This window comes from Schistocerca serialis, chromosome 7 (assembly GCF_023864345.2).
Source record: "Schistocerca serialis cubense isolate TAMUIC-IGC-003099 chromosome 7, iqSchSeri2.2, whole genome shotgun sequence".
Lineage (NCBI taxonomy): Eukaryota > Metazoa > Arthropoda > Insecta > Orthoptera > Acrididae > Schistocerca > Schistocerca serialis.
Window position 1 is genome coordinate 211,104,219 of NC_064644.1, and position 19,609 is coordinate 211,123,827.

Here is a 19,609-nt window from a genome sequence, read left to right on the forward strand (position 1 = left end):
AATGTCTGAGTCAGAACGGCGACTACGTAGAGAAGTAGCTGAAAGGTGTAGCTAACTATTACAAATGAAACATTTCTAATTTTCACTGTGATTTTCATTTCGCGATCAATTGTAACTTACTTTCTGGACAGCCCTCGTACACAATCAAACAGCGAAGAGAAACGTTGGAAGTTTGTGTAAACAGACGGCGTGAACAACTGTGAGGCGGAACAGGCCAATAAGCCTAATCCTTGAAGAAGATGACGATGATAGCTAAATTTTTGACGTTAGTGTCATCAGCGAATGACTTTTCTATCTTCTGTGAAAGTGAGGAAGAGCTGCAGAACGTCTTGAACTGAATGAACCGTCTACCAAGCACAATATGTGGCTTGAGAGCAAACCAAACAGATGACGAGCTACATAAAAGAAAACTTAACGTCAAACTTGGGATTCACACATTAGTCAAAAGAAGTCTGCTAGCGCCAAACGTTGGCCTTTATCCGAGAGTGAAACTTCTACGAATGTTCGTTTGGGGCACAGCAGTGAGTGGAAATGAATGACGAATTTTGGTGAAATCATAAATAAGAGAATCGAAGTGTTTGATGCTACAGAAGGATAATAAAGTTTAAATGGACTGACAAGTTAAGAAATGAAGAGAGTCTACGTAGAATCGTTGAAGAAAGAAATATGACGAAAAATATTAAATAGAAGAAAGTACAGGATAATAGGATATGAAATGAGAGATCAGAGAATAATTTCCGTGGTATAAATAGTAATCATAAGGACAAACGTGGTATGGGAAGTTTGGAATATATCCAACGTTGGACGTAAGTGGTACTCTGAGGTGAGGAGAATCGGACAGGGAAGAAAACCTTAGCAGGGAGTATGAAACCAATCATAAGACTGACGACAAAAATATTTCACAGAAGATCTACATCTGCATCTACGTCTACATGATTACTCTACAATTCACATTTAAGTGCCTGGCAGAGGGTTCATCGAACCACAATCATACTATCTCTCTACCATTCCACTCCCGAACAGCGCGCGGGAAAAACGAACACCTAAACCTTTCTGTTCGAGCTCTGATTTCTCTTATTTTATATTGATGATCATTGCTACATATGTAGGTTGGGCTCAACAAAATATTTTTGCATTCGGAAGAGAAAGTTGGTTACTGAAATTTTGTAAATAGATCTCGCCGCGACAAAAAACGTCTTTGGTTTAATGACTTCCATCCCAACTCGCGTATCATATCTGCCACACTCTCTCCCCTATTACGCGGTAATACAAAACGAGCTGCCCTTTTTTGCACCCTTTCGATGTCCTCCGTCAATCCCACCTGGTAAGGATCCCACACCGCGCAGCAATATTCTAACAGAGGAAGAACAAGTGTAGTGTAAGCTGTCTCTTTAGTGGACTTGTTGCATCTTCTAAGTGTCCTGCCAATGAAACGCAACCTTTGGCTCGCCTTCCCTACAATATTATCTATGTGGTCTTTCCAACTGAAGTTGTTCGTAATTTTAACACCCAGGTACTTAGTTGAATTGACAGCCTTGAGAATTGTACTATTTATCGAGTAATCGAATTCCAACGGATCTCGTTTGGAACTCATGTGGATCACCTCACACTTTTCGTTATTTAGCGTCAACTGCCACCTGCCACACCATACAGCAATCTTTTCTAAATCGGTTTGCAACTGATACTGGTCTTCGGATGACCTTGCTAGACGGTAAATTACAGCATCATCTGCAAAATACCTAAGAGAATTGCTCAGATTGTCAGCCAGGTCATTTATATAGATCAGGAACAGCAGAGGTCCCAGGACGCTTCCCTGGGGAACGCCGGATATCACTTCAGTTTTACTCGATGATTTGCCGTCTATTACTACGAACTGCGACCTTCCTGACAGGAAATCACGAATACAGTCGCACAACTGAGACGATACCCCGTAGGCCCGCAGCTTGATTAGAAGTCGCTTGTGAGGAACGGTGTTCAAATGGTTCAAATGGCTCTGAGCACTATGGGACTCAACTGCTGAGGTCATTAGTCCCCTAGAACTTAGAACTAGTTAAACCTAGCTAACCGAAGGACATCACAAACATCCATGCCCGAGGCAGGATTCGAACCTGCGACCGTAGCGGTCTTGCGGTTCCAGACTGCAGCGCCTTTAACCGCACGGCCACTTCGGCCGGCAGGAACGGTGTCAAAAGCTTTCCGGAAATCTAGAAATACGGAATCAACTTGAGATCCCCGGTCGATAGCGGCCATTACTTCGTGCGAATAAAGAGCTAGCTGCGTTGCACAAGAACGATGTTTTCTGAAGCCATGCTGATTACGTATCAATAGATCGTTCCCTTCGCGGTGATTCATAATGTTTGAATACAGTATATGCTCCAAAACCCTACTGCAAACCGACGTCAATGATATAGGTCTGTAGTTCGATGGATTACTTCTACTACCCTTCTTAAACACTGGTGCGACCTGCGCAATTTTCCAATCTGTAGGTACAGATCTATCGGTGAGCGAGCGGTTGTATATGATTGCTAAGTAGGGAGCTATTGTATCAGCGTAATCTGAAAGGAACCTAATCGGTATACAATCTGGACCTGAAGACTTGCCCGTATCAAGCGATTTGAGATGCTTCGCAACCCCTAAGTTATCTACTTCTAAGAAACTCATGCTAGCAGCTGTTCGTGTTTCAAATTCTGGAATATTCCATTCGTCTTCCCTGGTGAAGGAATTTCGGAGAACTGTGTTCAGTAACTCCGCTTTAGCGGCACAGTCGTCGGTAACAGTGCCATCGGCACTGCGCAGCGAAGGTATTGACTGCGTCTTGCCGCTTGTGTACTTTACATACGACCAGAATTTCTTCGGATTTTCTACCAAATTTCGAGACAATGTTTCGTTGTGGAACCTATTAAAGGCATCTCGCACTGAAGTCCGTGCCAAATTTCGCGCGTCTGTAAATTTTAGCCACTCTTCGGGATTTCGCTTTCTTCTTAACTTCGCGTGCTTTTTCCGTTGCCTCTGCAACAGCGTTCGGACCTGTTTTGTGTACCACGGGGGATCAGTTCCACCTCTTACCAGTTTATGAGGTATGAATCTCTCAATTGCTGTTGCTACTATATCTTTGAATTTGAGCCACATCTCGTCTACATTTGCATAGTCAGTTCGGAAGGAATGGAGATTGTCTCTTAGGAAGGCTTCTAGTGACACTTTATCCGTTTTTTTAAATAAAATTATTTTGCGTTTGTTTCTGGTGGATTTGGAAGAAACGGTATTGAGCCTAGCTACAACGACCTTGTGATCACTAATCCCTGTATCAGTCATGATGCTCTCAGTTAGCTCTGGATTGTTTGTGGCTAAGAGGTCAAGTGTGTTTTCGCAACCATTTACAATTCGCGTGGGTTCGTGGACTAACTGCTCGAAATAATTTTCGGAGAAAGCATGTAGGACAACCTCGGAAGATGTTTTCTGCCTACCACCGGTTTTGAACAAGTATTTTTGCCAACATATCGAGGGAAGGTTGAAGTCCCCACCACTCCAAGTCTGGGAGTATGCGTGCGGAACGATTTGAAGTGGAATGATCATATAAAATTAATTGTTGGTAAGGCGGGTACCAGGTTGAGATTCATTGGGAGAGTGCTTAGAAAATGTAGTCCATCAACAAAGGAGGTGGCTTACAAAACACTCGTTCGACCTATACTTGAGTATTGCTCATCAGTGTGGGATCCGTACCAGATCGGTTTGACGGAGGAGATAGAGAAGATCCAAAGAAGAGCGGCGCGTTTCGTCGCAGGGTTATTTGGTAACCGTGATAGCGTTACGGAGATGTTTAATAAACTCAAGTGGCAGACTCTGCAAGAGAGGCGCTCTGCATCGCGGTGTAGCTTGCTCGCCAGGTTTCGAGAGGGTACGTTTCTGGATGAGGTATCGAATATATTGCTTCCCCCTACTTATACCTCCCGAGGAGATCACGAATGTAAAATTAGAGAGATTAGAGCGCGCACGGAGGCTTTCAGACAGTCGTTCTTCCCGCGAACCATACGCGACTGGAACAGGAAAGGGAGGTAATGACAGTGGCACGTGAAGTGCCCTCCGCCACACACCGTTGGGTGGCTTGCGGAGTATAAATGTAGATGTAGATGAACTATAACCGTATGAGTGGGGTATTTATTTGTTACGAGACTCAAATTTTCTCTGAACTGTTCAGCAACTATATCATCGGAGTCTGGGGGTCGGTAGAAGGAGCCAGTTATTAACTTAGCTCGGCTGTTAAGTATAACCTCCACCCATACCAATTCGCACGGAGTATCTACTTCGACTTCACTACAAGATAAACCACTACTGACAGACACAAACACTCCACCACCAATTCTGCCTAATCTATCTTTCCTGAACACCGTCTGAGACTTCGTAAAAATTTCTGCAGAACTTATTTCAGGCTTTAGCCAGCTTTCTGTACCTATAACGATTTCAGCTTCTGTGCTTTCTATTAGCGCTTGAAGCTCAGCGACTTTCCCAGCACAACTACAATAATTTACAACTACAATTCCGACTGTTCCTTGATCCAAGCTCGTCCTGTACTTGCGATGCACCCTTTGAGATTATAGCCCACCCCGTACTTTCCCGAGGCCTTAAAACCGCCCAGTCCACGCCACACAGCCTCCGCTACCCGCGTAGCCGCCAGCTGAGTGTAGTGAACTCCTGACCTATTCAGCGGAACCCCAAACCCCACCACCCTATGGCGCAAGTCAAGAAATCTGCAGCCAACACGGTCGCAAAACCGTTAGATACTCTGCGTATTTTCTCTCCGTACCAGGGGAATTTGTTACGATTCACAAAATGCTGGAAGAAGTATTGATACTGTTCGAAAGACTTCAAGTAGATGTTCTATGGATCATGTGCACTGATTACAGACTACTTGCAGAAATTGATTGGTTCACTTGGTCGAGATGCAATCAATGGAGGGTGAATGACAGACATTAGGGAGATCACGTATCTCTAGAAGGAAGGTGAAAGAGGAAACCAGACGACTGGCTGTCTCCGAAAAGCCTAAAACCAAGTATGAGGTACCATCTGTCACTGAGCCAACAGTAAGCATTCGAGAAGGAAGCCAACTGTGCGGTCAGTGTATCTGTCGAACGGGATTGTCTGAGGATAAACGACACGGTCTGGATTCCTAGATTTCCGAGAAGTATTTGACACCGTACCATCCTATCAACTGACCAAAAATTCGAGCATACTGAGTATTTTCACAAATGAGCTTCACTTTGAAGAATTTTTGACTAACCAAATGACGTGAAAACTGCACGTGATATGACAGTCCTTAATGATTTTGGTAGGCCTTAGACTAATAAGATGCGAAGAAAAAGTAAATCCAAAATTAAAGATAAACCCATCGGGTAGCAAATGAGAAATGTGTTCAAGAGAGGTAAGGTTTATTATGTGATTCAGCGTGTCACAGACTTAGTGTTGACCAGACAAAAAGGCTTGAGAAGAAGATTAAAAAACTCCTGAAGAAACGTCCCATGCCTCTTGATTGTCAAGAGTCCTACCTCTTATTGTGCTGTACCCCCTACATTACATACCGTTCCGAATGCTTGCATGAGTTATGTTCTTCGTACATCCCACGATATTCGTTTTATATTTTACGAGTATTTTCATAGTTATTAAAATTCGGAATCACAAATTTTCAGGACGACCAGTACGGAGTTAGGAATCTGAATATTTCTGCCAGAAATTATTTTATACTTTTTTGTCCTACGTGAAATCGTGTTGTATTGAAAATCGAGTTTTCAACATACTTATTTTCTGTTTTTTGATCTTATATATGTGAAATTTTTCAAATGATCTTAAACATTTTAATGAGATTACAACAGAGACGTGTGGCAGACTTCGGGTTTATTTCAGTTTCTCTTCATCTGAGTGAACCAATATGTTGCTTGCTCCTATGTATATGTCACGAAAAAGAAAAACTATGAAGATAAAAGTTAGAGGGATTCGAGCCCGCACGAAGTCTCACCAGTTGTCCTTCTTTCCACGAACGATTCGCAGTTGGATGGGAAAAGCGGGAACTGGCAGTAATACACAAAGTACCCTCCGCCACACACCAGACAGGAAAGCGAGTTAATATTCTCGTTGTCCAGTTATGAGCTATGTCGGAAATTTCAGGTCCCTAGCTTATACTAGCTTATATGGAAGTTAGTTTAAAATCAATTGCAACGTCAGTCAAGAAAGCTACCAAATAAGATATATGTGACCGTTGACTCCGCAATGGCTTCTGGTGTACTATGAAGAGGATGCTGTGCTGGCAGCTACCGAGCACAAAGGCTGTAGCTCGCAGCTCATGGTTCGGATTTGTTTTTTTCGTGTCCTGGAAGAGTGTATCAAGGTTTTCAATACTGTAGTCAGGGCAGATATTGCTGTACACTGGTTTGTAGCCACTCTCATGACTGAAGCCACATGCTCCTTTGATCCTGTGAGCGTGGGCATCTCGCATGCAGACTTCTTAATATGAGGATGGTACTGTGTATCTTTCACGAACATTTTAAAATTTCACTATATGGAGTAACCAGATACTCAGCACGGTAAGTATCGTTAGCAGAATTTTGCTGTAGGCGCACTAGAAACGGATGAGGAGTGTTCCGCACAGAAGAAAACGGCTCTGCTGGACTGTTCACAACAAAGGAAAAGATTCGGAGTTGTAGGGTTGGGAGAGATAAAAACTAAAGCTAAACTCCGTCCGAACAGGCCATGAGGGTCCAACGGCACCGACCGGCCGCCGTGTCATCCTCAGCCCACAGGCGTCGCTGGATGCGGATGTGGAGGGGCATGTGGTCAGCACACCGCTCTCCCAGCCGTTGTCAGTTTTCGTGACCGGAGCCGCTACTTCTCGGTCAAGTAGCTCCTCAGTTTGCCTCACAAGGGCTGGGTGCACCTCGCTTGCCAACAGCGCTGGAGAGACCGGATGGTCACCCATCCAAGTGCTAGCCAAGCCCGACAGCACTTAACTTCGGTGATTTGACGGGAAGCGGTGTTACCACTGCGGCCAAGCCGTTGGCTGAGAGAGATAGGTCTAACAAAAATGATTTTATTCAGCTGCCAGAGCATGGCGAGTAAGATATTAGAATTGTTCACAGTAATAATGCCCATGTGCTGAGAATAAAAGGCAGTTAAATGATAACAATGACGCACTCGGTTTCAAAAGGAAGATATACTTCAATGAGAGTCTCCGGTTTCATCTGTGTAAAGCATACAGAGCTAAAAATAAGAAAGACTAACAATGCGAAGAAATCGGTTGAATATAAGCTTAAAAAGTGGTTTGAAGCTTTAAGTGAATTCTTCTATTGAATAACGGTGTCGAGTAGCTAAGTCGGAAAATGTCTCAGGGTATCATGCGAGAAGTCCAAATGGTGCCATAGCATAAGTAGAAATTTAAACTTACAGGAGACCGAGTCGGAGATGCCTGAGTTCAGTGCTGGCCGTAAAGCAAGAAACAAGTGCTATTTTGTACTAAAAGCGTTTATCGAAAATCGTCTTGATCTTCCGAGGAATCTCCTGGCAGACTCGGCCGAACTTGTCGACACAATTAATCTAAATAACGAACTATAAGGCTGCTATAATCTAACTGCTCACATCAGTGCACATAAAAAATATTGGAAACGGTGTTTGTTTAGCGAAGGCATCGTAAAACTGATCACCTATGTAGCCAGTAGCAAATACGTGTATCTTTAGGGACGAAAATACGAAGAATCCTAGCTCTCATTCAAACATGTCTAAGACACCCCATAGTCATGTCTGTGCCACACAAAATAGTGACGACAGATATATACAACATAGTGACTATAGACACACGAATTTGGTTTAATCATAATTCGAGGAAATTAGTAAGAAAGCAGGTTCAAAATGTTAGACATATCATTCATAAGTAAAAGGTGAGTGAAACAGGCCCACAGCAGAGACAGCCCAATGAAATTAAAATTTTAGCTATAAAATGGATTGTAATCCCAAAAAAGGTTACTTCACGGATACAGAAACAATAAAGATTGTTTCTTCTTTCTTTCTTCTACCCATATTTTTCTTGCGGGCTCATTGGGTTAGAGCCTTTGTTCTTGATACAAATACTTAAATTATACACACCGAGTGTCCCTCCTGAGAGACTTCAGGCGAATTTTCTCTGGTGTTTCCGGAGATATCTGCAGTTTGGTTTCTGCGATTTGTAGATGGAATCAACTGAAACAAATACTACTGATCACCTCTTTCATGCGATGCCCAGTTTCGACGAAATGTGGCGGTTTGTTTTCCTTTACAAAGAAAATGCTTTTTAAAGTGGAATTCGAAGTACCCATTCGATAAAGGTGTTCCACATTAATGCGATATCCGTTCTAGCGATGTGTATTAACATGGTTAGTAAAACACGAGGACAGCTCCGCAGCGTGTAGTAGCAGCGCTGTCCAGTTGCTCCTGGAGTACTGATTATTCTTTGTGTTTTGCTGCCTCTGTTAATACATACCGATGAAACAAAAAACCACCCACCCACACCCACCCATACACACACACATATATACATATATATATATATATATATATATATATATATATATATATATATATAATTAAGGTAGTCTATAAGAAATCAGACTACTGGGTCTCATGGGCTACCTACTAGATTTTGAACCGATCATGCAACAACTGGCGCCTCTTCATGCAATTGTTACCAAAGATGTGCTGCGCATAGTTCCACATAGTTCAACACAATTGATAGTAAAAATTTGCAGTTTTTTCTTACATTAGATGATTCTTTTAGAAATACGCTTTATGTAAATCAGCCTGATTTTCCAACCAGAAATCGCACAAGATTCATCGCATTCTATTTATAAAGAAGATCATGGTACCGGTGTTTACGGCAATGATTTCTTGACTTCAAGAAATTCCTGCTTGATGTCTGGTACAGAATATACGTGTTTACACAACATCGGACCTAATGCGCAACTGGATTGAGAACAAATTAGCGTGTAAAAGCAAATATACTGGAAAAATATCGTTGAGAATTAAGACAGCGGTGTTGTATTTCGAAGATACAGAGTATAGCACTATCATTTTACTGACTTTGTGTGTAGATGATGTAATAGATGAAGCCAGTGTATTCTTGTATCAATTCGCAGATGACGCTGGATATTAGAGAGAGTGCGTTCGCAGGAAATTGTTTGGAAGTACCGCAAGACGTTCTGATGTACAGCGCTCAGTTCAGTATTACGCACGTAAAATGTCATCTGTTTAGGAATTGCTGTATCTTCATGGCAACGAATCAAACTGTCAACGAGATTTCAGAATCGGAGGAGCTGTGTGTTTCGCTAAGTCAGAGTAAAGGCCCAAGATTTAATAAAAAATATTCGGCGATACACCCCATAATAATAATAATAATAATAATAGCTTACAAATTCACAAAAACCAAAAAAATCGGTAATCATATCTGTCGCTTTAGATTTTATACTCGGCACGCGTAGTTTCTTAATGCAAGAAAGAGAGGTTTGTAAAATTACAAACAGCATACAAAATCACTTGGAAGAGATGAAAAAAAAAGTTCTAAAACCACAACATTATAACTTAATTATTAAAACACAGGTACCTCACGTAATGATATCATTGTAATTGGTGGCAGATCTCAGATCTGAGATTACGGAGAAAATTTTTGGACCAAAAAGTGGAAATGAAATGAGCTTTCACACGCGTTGTTAATTTTTTACAAAATACACAGTCGAGAAATGTATTCTTTACTTGTGCTGAAGAAAAGAAGAAATACATGCGCCAAAATGAATGTAAAAGTCATTGTGTCGACGTATTATTAGAGAAATTCGCCTTGTACAGTGCATAAAGGCTGTCATTACAACTCTCATTTTCGATTTTGCATTAGGTATGGAGAAAAGCGATATTGATACACTACACACCCTTCCCAATTTTTTTCTGTAGATCGTATACAGATGGAGCAGAAGCGTAGATACAGCTATGGGGGTCATCAAGTTAAAACATTTATACTGTACATCTTACGCAAAAGGGAAAGTGCAACCGCCCGCATCTCGTGGTCGTGCAGTAGCGTTCTCGCTTCCCACGCCCGGGTTCCCGGGTTCGATTCCCGGCGGGGTCAGGGATTTTCTCTGCCTCGTGATGGCTGGGTGTTGTGTGATGTCCTTAGGTTAGTTAGGTTTAAGTAGTTCTAAGTTATAGGGGACTGATGACCATAGATGTTAAGTCCCATAGTGCTCAGAGCCATTTGAACCATTTTTTGGAAAATACAACCGTTACGTTTCCGGAGGGCATGAAGTTCTACTGTATGGTTTAATAATGGTGCCATCCTCTTGGGTGAAATATCCTGGAGCTAAAATGGTCCCCTTTTTAGTGTAACGAGGCCCAATAGCAATCCTTGGATAACACAGGCGCCATTAAATTTGATTGATGAAAGGATAAAATATAAAAATACAGCAAACGATAAAGGCAAAAGGGAATAAATACATAGAAAAATGAGATTAATAGAAAATGCAGAATGGCAACACATGGGTTGGTAGAGGAGAAATGCAAAGCCCGTGCACCATGCACGACTTCGGAACAGACAGATCCGACCTATCGGAAACTCAAAAAACCATTGGCGAAAGAGGAGCAATTGTATGAATATCAAGCAAACTAATACTAAGAAAAGAGGGAATATATAGAAGGACTATTCAAAAGAAATGAAGTTGAAGAGAACGTTATGGAAAGGGGAAAAGAAGTAGCTGAACATGAGATACCTCTCGACGAATTTGGCAGAAAACTAAAAGGTCTAAATCGAAACAAGACACCTAGAATAGATGACATTTACCAGGATTCTTGAGAGTCCTGTGCGAACATAGTATGACAAAACTATTCCACCTCTTACGTAAAATATATGAGACCGGCGAAAGACGCACTGGCTTAAAGAACAGCATAATATGAAATTTGTAGTATTATCGTTGTAATAAGTCGTTGTCGAAAAATTCCGACATAAATTACTTGCAGAAGAACGGAAAATCTTTAGAAGCCAACCTCTAGGAAAATCAGTTTTGGTTTAGAATAAAATTATGAACTCGCTAGGCAATAGTGCTGCCCCTATAGCTTATCTTAGAAAACATACTAAAGAATGGAAAACCTAGATTTCTAGCATATTTAGGCTTACAAAAAGGTTTTTAAAACGGTGACTGAAATGTACTCTTTGAAATTTTAATGAAGCAGGCATAAAATACAAAGAGTGACGGGTTATCAAAAATTTATACGGTAACCAAATCACGATTATGTTTCGATGATCATGAAGGGGAAAGAAGTAGGTAAAGAGTGATACAAGGCTGTAGCCTATCAGTGATGTTGTTCAATCTGTAGACTGAGCAAACAGTAATGGAAGCAAAGGAGAAATCTGGATAGGTAATTAAATTTTTGTAAGAAGAAGTAAAACATGGCGACAACTAAGTAATTGTGTCAGAGATGGCAAACGTCTTGGATGATCATTTGCGTGGAATAGATGGTGTCTTGAAAAGAGTTTGCAAGATGAATACCAACAAAAGTAAAACAAGGCTAATGGAATGCAGTGGAATTAAGTCAGGCAATACTGAAAGAATTAGATTAAGAAATGAAACACTAAAAGTAGTAGATAAGTTTTGCTGTGTGGACAGCTAAATAACTGGGGACGGTCGAAGAGAAGGAAATATAAGATGGAGACTGACAATAACTAGACAAATTTGTTGTCTTCGAACGTAAATTTAAGTATTAAGAAGCTTTTTCTGATGGAGTATGGCCTTGTACGGAAGTAAAATGTGGACAAGAAACAGCTCAGAGGAGAGAGGACAGAAGCTATTGAGATGTGGTGATACAGAATAATGTTCGAGCTTAGTGGGTATAGAGCAAAACCAATTAAGAGGCAATGAACTAATTGGGAATGAACGAAATTTATAGTAAAACTTTCAAAAAAAAGACATCGTTTGTGAGGACATGTACTAAGGCATTAAGAGATTACCAATTTGGTAACGGAAGGAAGTACGTGGTGTAGAAGTTGTAGAGAGTGAACTACGTTTGACTCCAGTAAGCAAGTTCAAACGAATGTAGGTTGTGGTAGGCACAGTTGTTATGAAAAGGTGAACAAACTTGCTCAGATACAATAGCACGGAGAGATGCACCTTTCAGTCTTAGGACGGAACGTATCAACAAGAAGATATCAGACAAACACGTCCTCGTAGTCAATCGATCATTTCTTTTCTCGTTCACGGTCTATGTTAGTTATTATTTCTTTTCAAGAGAACCTTTGGATTCATAGCAATGTTGGGCGAGGACAACGTGTCACATACACCAGCGGGTATGTGTGAGAGAGAGACGGGAACTTTATTCAGGATTAGGCATATTCTACGTCTTCTATCACGATCGCGAAGAAAATTAGTAAAAATATTTACTATCATGACTGCAAAAAAAATGGTTCAAATGGCTCTGATCACCATGGGACCTCACTTCTGAGGTCATCAGTCCCCTAGAACTTAGAACTACTTAAACCTAACTAACCTAAGGACATCACACACATCCATGCCCGAGGCAGGATTCGAACCTGCGACCGTAGTGGTCGCGCAGCTCCAGACTGTAGCGTCTAGAACCGCTCGGCACTTCGGACGGCTATCATGACTGCAGGAAGAATCATTTTGTAGAGTTAACAATTATTAGCACATCACTTCGCTACTTTTGCTGATGTACCCGGATTATTCTTGGTCATTATGTAAAGTGTGCGAAGGAAAACGGCAGTTAAAAACGTGAGATTCATGCTAGAATGAAGTACGTAAATTAGAACACAGTAAATGTGCGTACTGTGTTAAACTTGTCACAAGATAATGAATGCTGTCAAAACGGACTAAAGTTATAAAAAAAATTATGTGGAGTGTTGCACGATGATGAACAACGGAAGACATGTTGGATAATCGTGTGAAACAAACGCTCTTGCTAGTTTGGAGGAAGTATCAAGAGACTTCTCAGAAATAGTTGAGAATCCGGCCGCAAGCGTATACGTGAGTCATAAGCTTTCGAAACCATCTATATCGCGCCAATGAGAGTGCTTATCTCTGATAACAGCGGCTTATTACGATTCACATTGCGTCGTTTCGAGACTCCATTACTGTCTTTTTTTATGGGTTCATTTTAGAATAGCGTTCAACTATGCATGAATATGTCGTAGCTACAGTCTTGTTGCAGATGACGTCATTCATCGTAGACTACGTTTAGAATTTCTTGCAATGGATTGCACTGCGTGAGGCAATCTGCTGACAACGTGAGTAGTCTTTTGTTTTTTACTTTTCGCAGAAATGTAGACTCCGTGTGTTCCCGGTCGTAAGCGTATCTGTGAGTCACAAGCGTGCGAAAATATAGATAAATCGGCCATGAGAGTGTTCATCTGTGACAACTGCGTCTTGCTTCGGTTTCCCTTGCGCTGTTTCGGGACTGTATTCTAGTCATTTTTCATAAGCATGGTTTCAGAATGACTTTTAACTGTTTATGGTTATACATCTACATCTACATCTACATGGTTACTCTGCAATTCACACATAAGTGCCTGGCAGAGGGTTCATCGAACCATTTTCATACTACTTCTCTACCATTTCACTCTCGAATGGTGCGAGGGAAAAAGGAACACCTAAATCATTCCGTTGGAGCTCTGATTTCTCTTATTCTTTTACGATGATCATTTCTGCCTACGTAGGTTGGTGTCAACAAAATATTTTCGCATTCGGAAAAGACAGTTGGTGATTGAAATTTCGTAAATAGATCTCGCCGCAAAGAGAACCGTCTTTGTTTCAGTGACTGCCACCCCAACTCGCGTATCATATCAGTGTCACTCTCACCCCTATTGCGTGATAACACGAAACGAGCTGCCCATCTTTGCACTTTTTCGATGTCCACCGTCAATCCTAGCTGGTAAGGATCCCATACCGCACAGCACCGGCCGCGGTGGCCGTGCGGTTCTAGGCGCTCCAGTCCGGAGCCGCGCTGTTGCTACGGTCGCAGGTTCGAATCCTGCCTCGGGCATGGGTGTGTGTGATGTCCTTAGGTTAGTTAGGTTTAAGTAGTTCTAAGTTCTAGGGGACTGATGACCACAGCAGTTGAGTCCCATAGTGCTCAGAGCCATACCGCACAGCAATATTCCAGCAGAGGACGGACAAGTGTAATGTAGGCTGTCTCTTTAGTGGGTTTGTCGCATCTTCTTGAAGTGGTCTGGCAACAAAGCACAGTTTTTGTTTCGCCATCCACACGATATTGTCTATGTGGTGTTTCCAATTTAAGTTGTTCGTAATTCTAACTCCGGGGTATTTAGTCGAATTGACAGCCCTTAGATTTGTACGACTTATCGTATACCCAAAATTTATCGGATTTGTTTTAGTATCCATGTGGATGACCTCGCACTTTTCTTTGCTTAGTGCTAATTGCCACTTTTCGCACTACACAGAAATTCTCTCTAAATCATTTTGGAATTGGAATTGATCGTCTGATGATTTTACTAGACGGTAAATTACAGCGTCATCTGCAATCAGTCTAAAGGGGCTGCTCAGATTATCACCTGGATCATTTATATAAATCAGGAACAGCAGATGGCCTATGTCACTACCTTGCGGAACGCTAGATATCACTTCTCTTCTACTCGATGATTTACCTTCTATCACTATGAACTGTGCCCTCTCTGAGAGGAAATCACGAATCCATTTACACAACTGAGATGATACTCCATATGCACGCAATCTGATTAATAGTCGCTTGTGAGGAACGGTACCAAAAGCCTTCTGGAAATCTAGGAATATGAAATCGATCTGAGATCCCTTGCCGACAGTACTCATTACTTCATGGGAATAAAGGGCTTGATGTGTTGCACAAGAACGATATTTTCTGAATCCGTGTTGGTTATGTATCAACAAGTCATTTTCTTCAAGGTGATTCATAATGTTCGAGTACAGTATATGCTCCAAAATCCTACTGCAAATTGAGGTCAGTGATATGGGTCTGTAACTCATTGGGTTACTCCTATTTCCTTTCTTGAATACTACAACCACAACGTTGCTACAGATGGCGTCATTTACCAAGGTTTCCAGAATTTTCTGCAATTGACTGCACTGGGTTCGGGAGTATATCGAGATATTTTATTACCATAATCCTCCTAAAACGGCTCTTGCATGATCCATAAAGAAAAAGAGATTCATGAGTAAACTGCAAGACAATGTTCTCTGTTACCTCACTACGACTTACTCAGTAACTAATCTCACCCGGTTTTGAATAAACCCCGTGTATAAAAGTGTATACAGCATGGTCAGAAATCTTAAAGGCTTGCAAAAGTGTTGCAGGGTAGGTTATGATAAGCAATTCAGAAAAAAAATCGGTAAGCTGTTCCCTTTCCGAGTTAATTTACACTGAAGTTAGCTAATCATGCCGTTGCACCCACCAATTCAAGCAGCGCGCCAGAGAAGGTCTGCCAAACGTGTCCTAGACCGAACAAGGGAGCTTTACAAAATACACGAGCCAAAGGCTGAGCAGTCTCGTGCGCTATCATCTACACTATGAGAACAGCTGACACTGATTGGATCTAGCGCAGGCTTGAATTTGCACGAGCAAGGGCCTGGCTGGTTAACTTCGATGTTACCTAACTTGGAAACGGCGCGAAGTATCGAATTTTTATCTTAAGAATTATTTCTCAACGCAGCTTACCCTATTACCCTGTACAGTATAGTAAGCACATGCACTCAGTTTCAGTGGACCATTATTACTTATGAGTGTTTACATGACGAATACAGTGGATAGTTTCCCACTGCCCATAGACATGGGCAATCCGAATCCAAGCACAAGTGAAGTGTAAGTTCGAAGTAGCATAGGTTAAACATAAACTGTAACGCACCACACAGATGCCATCAGATGACTTTTATCTCACTATTTACAACTGTCTATCTAATTAAAAAAATAAAGTCCTCCTGAACAAGGCATGAAGGACCAGTGGTACCGACTGGCCGCCGTGTCATCCTAAGCCACAACGCGTCACTGGATGCGGATATGGAGGGGCATGTGGTCAGCACTCCGCTCTCCCGGCCGTATGTCAGTTTCCGAGACCGGAGCCGCTAGTTCTCAATCAAGTAGCTCCTCAGTTTGCCTCACAAGGGCTGAGTGCACCCCGCTTGCCTACAGCGCTCGGCAGACCGGATGGTCACCCATCCAAGTGCTAGCCCAGCCCGACAGCGCTTAACTTCGGCGATCTGACGGGAACCGGTGTTACCACTGCGGCAAGGCCGTTCGCGTCTATCTAATTAACTAATGATTAAAATATCTCGGACAAACTTTCGACCATAATCCGATATAGAATTTCACCCATTAGCTGTACACCAAACAGCTCGAATTTCTCGTGGTAGCCGTAGTGACTATTCTAGGCTAAAGCGAGACAGTGTAAAAAGTAGAAAACTTAAAAATGAAATCGGTGCTTTTACTATCCTTTGCACGTTCAGAGTCGTAGCTTCGTCATGAGGGCTTTACGTTATTACGTAAGGACCTTTACTAAGATGTCAAGCAACCAAAAACGCGTATTCTGTGGGAGTTACAGTACGCTCTTAATTGCAAATTTCGGATTTGTTTTAGAGTTTAAACAAAACTAGTGAACCGCACCGGCTTCGTACGCGTAGCACTAAAGTATCTATGACCAGATGACGAGTCGGTTTGGTATCCCACCACTGTCCAGAGCGTCCCCGGACATCTGTATGGCCTGGTATCTCATTGAATGGAACGGGATTGTCTTTAGTGATGAGTCCCTCTTCGAAATGAGCCCCATTGTCCAGCGCGTCCGCAGACATCTGTTCGACCTGGTATCTCATTGAATGGAATAGCATTGTCTTTAGTGATGAGTCGCTCTTCGAAATGAGCCCCACTGTCCAGCGCGTCCTCAGACATCTGTTCGGCCTGGTATCTCATTGAATGGAATAGGATTGTCTTTAGCGATGAGTCGCTCTTTGAAATGAGCCCCATTGTCCAGCGCTCCCAACAGACATCTGTTCGGCCTGGTATCTCATTGAATGGAATAGGATTGTCTTTAGTGATGAGTCGCTCTTCGAAATGAGCCCCAGTGTCCAGCGCGTCCGCAGACATCTGTTCGACCTGGTATCTCACTGAATGGAATAGGATTGTCTTTAGTGACGAGTACCTGTTCGAAACGAGCCCCATTGTCCAGCGCGTCAGCAGACATCTGTTCGGCCTGGTATCTCATTGAATGGAATGGGACTGTCTTTAGTGATGAGTCCCTCTTCGAAATGAGCCCCATTGTCCAGCGCGTCCGCAGACATCTGTTCGGCCTGGTATCTCATTGAATGGAATAGGATTGCCTTTAGTGATGAGTCCCTCTTCGAAATGAGCCCCATTGTACAGCGCGTCCGCAGCCATCTGTTCGATCTGGTATCCCATTGAATGGAATAGCATTGTCTTTAGTGATGAGTCCCTCTTCGAAATGAGCCCCACTGCCCAGTGCGTCCACAGACATCTGTTCGGCCTGGTATCTCATTGAATGGAATAGGATTGTCTTTAGTGATGAGTCCCTCTTCGAAATGAGCCCCATTGTCCAGCGCGTCCACAGACATCTTTTCGGCCTGGTGTCTCATTGAATGCAATGGGAATTGTCTTAATGATGAGTCCCTCTTCGAAATGAGCCCCAGTGTCCAGCGTGTCTGTAGACATATGTTTGGCCTGGTATCTCATTCAATGGAATAGGATTGTCTTTAGTGATGAGTCCCTCTTCGAAATGAGCCCCATTGTCCAGCGCATCTGCAGACATCTGTTCGACCTGGTATCTCATTGAATGGAATAGGATTGTCTTAATGATGAGTCCCTCTTCGAAATGAGCCCCAGTGTCCAGCGCATCTGCAGACATCTGTTCGGCCTGGTATCTCAATGAATGGAATAGGATTGTCTTTAGTGATGAGTCCCTCTTCGAAATGAGCCCCATTGTCCAGCGTGTCCGGAGACACCTGTTCGGCCTGCTATCTCATTGAATGGAACAGGATTATCTTTAGTGATGAGTCCCTCTTCGAAATGAGCCCCATTGTCCAGCGCATCCGCAGACATCTGTTCGGCCTGGTATCTCATTGAATGGAATAGGATTGTCTTAATGATGAGTCCCTCTTCGAAATGAGACCCAGTGTCCAGCGCGTCTGCAGACATCTGTTCGGCCTGGTATCTCATTGAATGGAATAGGATTGTCTTAATGATGAGTCCCTCTTCGAAATGAGCCCCATTGTCCAGCGCGTCTGCAGACATCTGTTCGGCCTGGTATCTCATTGAATGGAATAGGATTGTGTTTAGTGATGAGTCCCTCTTCGAAATGAGCCCCATTGTCCAGCATGTCCGCAGACATCTGTTCGGTCTGGTATCTCATTGAATGGAATAAGATTGTCTTTAGTGATGAGTCCCTATCCGAATTGAGCCCCATTGTCCAGCGCGTCCGCAGACATCTGTTCGATCTGGTATTTCATTGAATGGAATAGCATTGTCTTTAGTGATGAGTCCCTCTTCGAAATGAGCCCCATTGTCCAGCGCGTCCGCAGACATCTCTCCGGCCTGGTGTCTCGTTGAATGGAATAGGAATTGTCTTTAGTGATGAGTCCCTCTTCGAAATGAGCCCCATTGTCCAGCGCGTCTGCAGACATCTGTTCGACTGTTCGACCTGGTATCTCATTGAATGGAATAGGATTGTCTTTATGATGAGTCCCTCTTCGAAATGAGCCCCAGTGTCCAGCGCGTCTGCAGACATCTGTTCGGCCTGGTATCTCATTGAATGGAATAGAATTGTCTTTAGTGATGAGTCCCTCTTCGAAATGAGCCCCATTGTCCAGCGCGTCCGCAGACATCTGTTCGATCTGGTATCTCATTGAATGGAATTGGATTGTCTTTAGTGATGAGTCCCTCTTCGAAATGAGCCCCATTGTCCAGCGCGTCCACAGACATCTTTTCGGCCTGGTGTCTCATTGAATGGAACAGGAATTGTCTTTTGTGATGAGTCCCTCTTCAAAATGAGCCCCATTGTCCAGCGCGTCAGCAGACATCTGTTCGACCTGGTATCTCATTGAATGGAATAGGATTGTCTTAATGATGAGTCCCTCTTCGAAATGAGCCCCATTGTCCAGCGCGTCCACAGACATCTTTTCGGCCTGGTGTCTCATTGAATGGAATAGGAATTGTCTTTAGTGATGAGTCCCTCTTCGAAATGAGCCCCATTGTCTAGCGCGTCCGCAGACATCTGTTCGGCCTGGTATCTCATTGAATGGAATAGGATTGTCTTAATGATGAGTCCCTCTTCGAAATGAGCCCCATTGTCCAGCGCGTCTGCAGACATCTGTTCGGCCTGGTATCTCATTGAATGGAATAGGATTGTGTTTAGTGATGAGTCCCTCTTCGAAATGAGCCCCATTGTCCAGCATGTCCGCAGACATCTGTTCGGTCTGGTATCTCATTGAATGGAATAAGATTGTCTTTAGTGATGAGTCCCTATCCGAATTGAGCCCCATTGTCCAGCGCGTCCGCAGACATCTGTTCGATCTGGTATTTCATTGAATGGAATAGCATTGTCTTTAGTGAT

At 42.8% G+C, this 19,609-nt stretch overlaps 1 pseudogene; it reads right to left on the bottom strand.

The window, feature by feature from the left end:
• Positions 1–16,173: 16,173 nt before the first annotated feature.
• LOC126413430 (5S ribosomal RNA) lies at positions 16,174–16,291 on the bottom strand (annotated as a pseudogene).
• Between the last annotated feature and the right edge of the window lie 3,318 nt (positions 16,292–19,609).